Below are 7114 nucleotides of genomic sequence, written 5' to 3'. Positions count from 1 at the left end.
AGGGTTCACTGTACATCTTTATGGGGAGCAGACGGGCTCAACCTTCTTCCATGGGGCGCCTGGGGCTTGAACCGCTATGCCTAACAGACCAACCCTTAACCTGTCAGCATACCACGGAGCTACCCTGAGCACCCCGTGTTACAGGTGGGGGGAAAGAGACGACCTACAGGAAGCAGCGCAGCTTGCCCGAGGCCAGAGGCAGAATTTCAACCCCGGCCCACCAGGCTCTGGGCTCATACCCACGTTGCCGCCTGCCTTTTGATGCCGAGAGAGAGTTAAAAAATACCAAACCCAAACGCACGAGAGAACACTGCTCTGGTATGGCAGGTTCGAGAGCCAGCCTGCCCGGGTGCACACTCCAGCGCCCCCCTCTTACCATTCAGGCAGAAGCACCAACCTCTTCTGCCTCAGTCTTGCTATCTGTACGATGGGGGTGATAATGGTGCCCACCTCCCGCCATGGCTGGGCACTTAGGATGAGTCGGGCTCGACAGCCCTCGGCAGCAACCGCAACAATCAGCCTTGTTGGCAGTCATCCAGCACCCGGTGGCTCATTTAAACAGGGCCAAACCCACCCATGGCACGTAGGGAGGAAAGCGCTGGAACCCCGCTTCGCTAACCCCACCTGCCAACTCATAACGACCCTATAGGACAGGGGAGAACTGCTCCGACGGTTCCCAAGGCTGCAATCCTTTAAGGGAGCTGCGAGCCTCGTTTTTCTTCTGGAGAGCAGCTGGCGTATTTGAACTGCTGAGCTTGTAGTTAGCAGTCCCACCGCCTGGGAAACCACGGGGGGCAGTTGGGTGGCTGTTAGGCACACTGGCTCTCTGATATTGTTGTGGTTCCTTGGGCACGTATTCTGTGGCACGCACATGCTAGGACTGACTGTCCAAGCGGTCTCTTGCACCGTCCGCCGGCTAGACCTTGTGCCCTGAGTCTCATCCCCATCTGAGGAACCAGGCAGCAAGGGAGGGGAGGTGGCAAGAAGGATAGGAGGAAGCTGCCCTCTCCTCTTCTAGACAGGCTGGTGGCCTCGGGCCAGGGGGTGGGGGGGCAGGTCAGGCAGGGGTGTGGCCAGTCCTGAGGTCCCATTGGCTATTCAAGGCCTTCAGAAGAATAAAACCCAGGGGCAATTCAGAGATCAGTCCACCTGCCCTCTTCCTCCCTCCCTGTCTGAGCCCCAGCCACCCGGAGCCACTTCCTCCCTGCAGGGATCTCTCTGGGTCTCAGGCCCAGCTCCATTGCCTCCAGCAGGTGAGTAACGCCCCCGCCCCCATCCTCAGCGCCACCCCTCCCCGGGCTAGGAAGAGGGGGGCCGGGAAGGCCAGACTGGAGGCGTCCCAGAGAGAGCTGGATGAGGGGAGGCGTGGGAGAGTCAGGCTTTGGAGCCAGACTAGCCTGGCTTCCAGGCCAGCTCGGCGCCTCCGTCTTCTCACCTGTAAAATGAGGACCGTAAGAGAGCCTTCCTCGTTGGCTTGGTTTGAGGGTGAACGTAGCTTGTGTACTTCAAGGGCCCTGCCCGGACAGCCTAACAGCTCATGTTGATTGATCAATATTGATGAGGCAAGAAGGAGCAGCTTCAGACCCCAGAGCAGGGGCTGCGGGGAGGCATACAGGCGGTGGCTTCCTGTGCCCCTCTCTCTGCCCATGCTGGCATGACCTCCTTTGCCAAAGTCTGGTCTTCCTGGGGCAGGACAGACAGGGGAGGCTGGTTCTGAAAGACCTGATGTCCATTTTAGATAAGGTGTTGGGAAGGTCGGGGGTGAACAGGGCATAGGGGGTGCTGTCCAAGATCTCTCCCCTGGAAGAGGTCTTTGTGGCCCACTCCTCCCACCCCTGACCATGGGCCCTCCCGTAGGCCAGGGGCTCAGCGATCTAAACTGGTCATTGACATTTAACTGGGGTGCCCTATTTTAGGGGGATACCCCCAGGAGCTGGAATGCCCCTGTTCGAGCTAACTTTTCTAGAACTGTGTGAGTTTCTTATCTTAGGCTCTGTGAATTCAGACAGACATGGGGGTACCCATATCTGGGGGGTGCTAAGGCTGGTGAGGTGGCCAAAATTCCCACCTCCCACTTTCCAATGGGGTATCTGGCCCAGTCTGGGTGGGGCAATGAGTGAGCCAGGAGTCCCCAGTGAGGGGCTGGACTACTTGATGCTTTGGGCATGGAAAGAGGGCAGTTACTCTTGCCTGGCCTTCAGGATGGTGGGAGGTGAGAGTCAGAGACGCCCCTCACGCAACAACCCCTGCCTCACCTGTCCTGCTTCTGCCCAAGTTGGGGAGGGGGGCATATGCTTAAGCCTGAGGCCAGCCTGCGGCCCACCTCAGCTTGTGAATCATCCGGACACTTCACAAGCCTGTGACCTAGACAGTACCTGGGATCTGGATCTGAGTTCAAATCCTGCCTCCCCCACCTGCTGGTTATGACCTGGGACAGGTCACGTTAACATTCCCGTTTCTTCTATTGTGCTATGAGCTTCTCCAAAACGTAGTGGCTTAACCCCAAGCAATCCTTTTATGGGTGTGGTTATGCATTGTGTTGTGATCTGCAAGGTCCGCAGTTCTAAACCACCGGCAGCTCCTCAGGAGGAAGATGAGGCTTTCTATGCTCTTAAAGAGTTAATGGTCTCAGAAACCCACAAGGGCAGTTCTACCCTTTCCTATAGGGTCACTCTGAGTCTGGATAGACTCAGTGGCAGAGAGTCAGTTTGACTCATGGTCCAGGGTCTTGGTTGGGCTCAGTGAGGTCATGTGGGGTGGGTTTGAGGGAACACCCCCTCATCAAAACAGAAAACAAACTCACTGTCATTGAGCTCCTCTGGCTCAGAACGACTCCATGCTGTTGCCGTTAGATGCCTCCCAGTCGGTCCCGACTCATAACGACCCCATACAGCCGAACCCAACACTGCGTGGTCCTGTGCCGTCCCCACCCTCAGTGTGATGTGTGAGCTCCTTGTGGCCATCCATCGTGTTAAGGGCCTTCCCCTTTTGGCTACCCCTCCACTTTACCAAGTATGATGTCCTCCTTCAAGGATTGATCTCTCCTGATAATAACGTGTCCAAAGTGCATGAAAAGAAGCCCTACCGTCCTTGCTTCTAAGGAACATTCTGGTCGTACTTCTTTCATGACAGATTGGTTTGTTCTTTTGGCAGTCCATGGTACTTTCCACAGCAACCCTTTAGGAGCATTAAAAGAATGGATGAGTTCATGGCTGAGAGACGTCAAACAGTGCCTGCACAGGGGAGTTACTTAACCAAGAGGTTCTTCCATCATGTTATAATAGCTTTGCCTCCCTGGACACTGGGCTTTCCAAAGACTAGTCGGTTTATTTTTCAAAGTATGCATTTAAATAAGTAATGCACACAGAGAACAAAGCAGTCAAACAGAGCCAAAGGGGGTACTTTATATACTGAGTGCCAGCTCTCCCTAAAGCCCTACCCTTGCTAGTTTCCCATGTGTGTCTGCTGAGATGCTCTGTGCGCATGGATGCTTCTGACTTGTTCATATGTGTTTATATCGTGTGTGTGTGTGGTGTTTTATACACAGAGAGACTATGCTTGTTGGCCTGCTCTTACTTTGCCCACTTAGCAAACCTGCAGCCCACTCCATATCTACACACGGTAGTCTATCTCTACATCATGCTTTTCAAAAGCTGCAGAGGTCTTAGACTATAGGCGCAACGCTCCCCAATGAAAGACTAGGGCATGCATTAAAAGAGCACACAGCATGATCAAGTAGGGTTCAGGCCGGGAGTGCAAGGATGGCTCAATAGAAAAGCAATGAAAGTAACACAACACAGCACTAGCACAAAGGGAAAGAAACAGATGATCATCTCTGTGGATGCAGAAAAAGCACCTGAAAAAATCCAATGCCTTTCTTGATGAAAGCCCTAAAGAAGTCTGGATAAAAAAGACATTCCCCAGTGTGAGTCGGTAAAGCGGTGAAAAGCTAATAGTCAACATGATGCTTCATGGGAGGACTGAACACTTTCTCCCATGAAATCAGGACGAGACAAGAGTGCACGTGCTTGTTTGAAAGTCCTAGCCAGAGCAATACAATAAGAAAAAGAAATGAATATATAATGGAAAATAAGAAAAATTGTCTATTTGCAGATGATATGATCCTATATATTGAAAATCCTAAAGTATCAGCCAGAAAAATGTTAGGGTTGATAGAGGGATTTAGCTAAGTTTCAGGGTACAAGGTAAAAAAAAAAAATCTTTTAAAAAAATCAGATGAGTCTCTATATGCCAGAAATGAGAAATCTGGAAAGACAACTAAGGAAACAATTCCGTTTACAATAGCATCTAAGAGAATAAAACTAGCTCGTTGGAATCAATCTAACCAGGAATGTGACGATCGCATCTAATGAGCCCTGTAAAGAAAATGCAAATAAATGGAAAGGTGTCCCATGTTCATGGATTGGAAGACTTAATAGTGTCAAGATGTCAGTATTACCCAAAGGGATCCCTGTAACTTCAATTCAGTCCCGATAAAAATTCCCACAGTCGGGGGAGGAGGAAGGGAGTGGGAGGGGAAAAAAGGAAAATGAGCTGATTCTGGGAACCCAAGAGGAAAGCGAATTTTGGGAATAATGAGGGCAACAAATGTATAGATGTGCTTTACACGATTGATCTATGTATTGTGATGAATTGTATGAGCCCCAATAAATTGCTTTAAAAAAATTTCCCACAGCCTTCTTGACTCATCTTCAACTATACACAGAGTGGAATGAGCTCCCAATGAGAAGGACAAAACATACTATAAAGCTATAATAATCACTACCAGAGCCTGGCACTGGTATAACAATAGACATGTATAAACCAAAGGAGTAGAATTGAGCGTCCAAGAAATAAACCTACACACTTAACACCAACTGACTTTTGACCAGGGTACTAAATTCTTCATGGGGATAGGAGCATCTCTTCAAGAAACGGTGCTGGGAAATTGGATTTCCACATGCAGAAAATGACACTGGATCTGTGCTGCACAGCCTACAAAAACAAATTCAAAATAGATCAAGGATTTAAATATGCAAACCGAAGCCATAGCATTCTCAGAAGAAAGAACAGGCAGAGGCAACGTTATCGGCCCTAGCTTCCAGCAATGAGTCCCTCAATATCATAACAAAAGTCCAAACAGTAAGAGATGAAGTAAATTGGACCTCACACAACTTTTAAAACTGTTGTTCAATCAGACTACCCAAAAGTAAAGACAAGCCACAGAGGGGGAGAGTCACTTCGAAAACCATAGATCTGGTAGGAGTCTAATTCCCCAAATACCCAAAGGGATGTCAAAGAATCGGTGGAGAGATTCTACTATGCTTCGTTCGTTGTTTTTTTTGAAGGAACTGTTTTGGAGCCCCCTCATCTATTCATTTCAACAATTTAGCAGCAAACAGACAAACGATCCGATCCTAAAATGGGCTACAGATTTGAGCAGCTCTTGCACCAAAAAGGACACTCAGCTGATGGCCAAATGCAGGAGAAGAGACCCCACCTCCTTAGCCATCAGCAAGGAGCCGATCAAAACCACAAGGGACACCGCTTCACTCCCACCCGACGTGTGACCCAACGACCCTCCTCCAGGCATATTCTCAAACGGCTTGAAAACAGAGACGAGCCAGTCAGGGGGCGATGTAGCAACGATGAAAAATACAACTTTCCTCTAGTTCCTAAATGTTTCCTCCCAGCTCCCACTACCATGACACGAATTCGACCTTGCAAGTCTGGCTAGACCAGAGGATGTGCACTGGTACAGATAGGAACTGGAAATCCAGGGAATCCAGGGCGGATGATCCCTACAGGACCAGAGGTGTGAGTGGCGATACTGGGAGGGTAAAGGGAGAGTGGGTAGGAAAGAGGGAACCGATGACAAGGAACTATATATGACCTCCTCCCTGGGGGACGGACAACAGAAAAGTGGGTGAAGGGAGACGTCGGACAGGGCAAGATATGACAAAATAACAATTTATAAACTATCAAGGGCTCATGAGGGAGGGGGGAGCGGGGAGGGAGGGGGAAAATGAGGACCTAATGCCGGGGGCTTAAGTGGAGAGGAAATGTTTTGAGAATGATGAGGGCAATGAATGTACAAATGCGCTTTACACAATTGATGCATGTATGGAATGTGATAAGAGTTGTATGAGCCCCTAATAAAATGATTTTTTAAAAAGCTCCCAAAAACAGAGGCTCAAAAATAGGCTTCTACGCGGCCATGCGTGGCAGCACCACTCACTGTGGCCAAAAGGTGGGAGCCTCCTCCCTGCCCTCCACAGACGATCGGCCAGGTGACCAGACGCTGGCCCATCGATACAGTGGACGGCGACTCAGCCAGCAGGTGAAACGAAGTCTCCAGACTGGCCGTGGTCTGGGTGGAGCTTGAAGACGGTATGCTGAGAAAAAGAAGCCCATCGCGACAGGCCAGAGACTGTAGGATTCCACTTCTTAGAAAAGACATGAAAAGTCACATGTTTAGAGACCAGCGTTTCTTGAGGGTGAGAAGGAGGGAGAAAGGGGAGGGGATTGAAGGTGATAGGGGGTAGGGTGGGAGATCTCACTGAGGAAACGCAGGAGTCCCAGGAAATTATTGCAAGCCGATTGTTGTCGTTGCTGTTCCTAAGGTGCCGTGTGGGCACTTCTGACAGAGCCACCTTCTAAGACAGGGTAGGACTGCCCCTCTGGGCTTCTGAGGCTGAAACTCTTGATGGGGGCAGACAGCCTCATCCTGCTCCCCCCGGAGTGGCCGGTGGGTTCAAACTCCTGACCTTGCGGTGAACAGCCCAACCTGTAACCCACTACGCCACCAGGGCTCTGATAAGTTGCATACCTGTCAAAAGTTGGATTGGCAGAAAAAGTCACTTGGTCGCTATATGACCCACCCCACCCCACTCCCCGCCCCCCCAAAAGGGAGCAGGCAAGCACGGAAGTAGAACCACATGCCTCCAAGGATTTGATTCCTTGGGTTGGAGCTTTGGGCTCATGGATGCGTGGGATGACCAGTTAATGAGCCTCGTAGTGTGGTGTTTAGTGCATCGGTTGTAGCTCCTCATTCATTGCCTGGGGCCTGGGATCTCTATTTGCCTGGGGCAACAGAGGAGGAGGAGGAGGAGGA

The 7114-nt window shown here is 50.5% G+C and overlaps 1 protein-coding gene across 1 annotated transcript in view; it reads left to right on the top strand.

The window, feature by feature from the left end:
• Positions 1–1160: 1160 nt before the first annotated feature.
• The window catches only part of SDS (serine dehydratase), a 12776-nt gene continuing 6822 nt past the window's right edge, over positions 1161–7114 (top strand). Inside the window, exon 1 of the mRNA XM_045296702.1 lies at positions 1161–1253. The gene's annotated coding sequence lies outside the window, so the exon portion shown is untranslated. The remainder of the gene's footprint in view (positions 1254–7114) is intronic.

Source organism: Echinops telfairi, unplaced genomic scaffold (assembly GCF_000313985.2).
Source record: "Echinops telfairi isolate 266 unplaced genomic scaffold, ASM31398v2 ScPeMD7_7412;HRSCAF=8450, whole genome shotgun sequence".
Classification (NCBI taxonomy): domain Eukaryota; kingdom Metazoa; phylum Chordata; class Mammalia; order Afrosoricida; family Tenrecidae; genus Echinops; species Echinops telfairi.
Note: the sequence above shows the minus strand (reverse complement) of the source record. Positions and strands in the feature narration are given on the sequence as shown.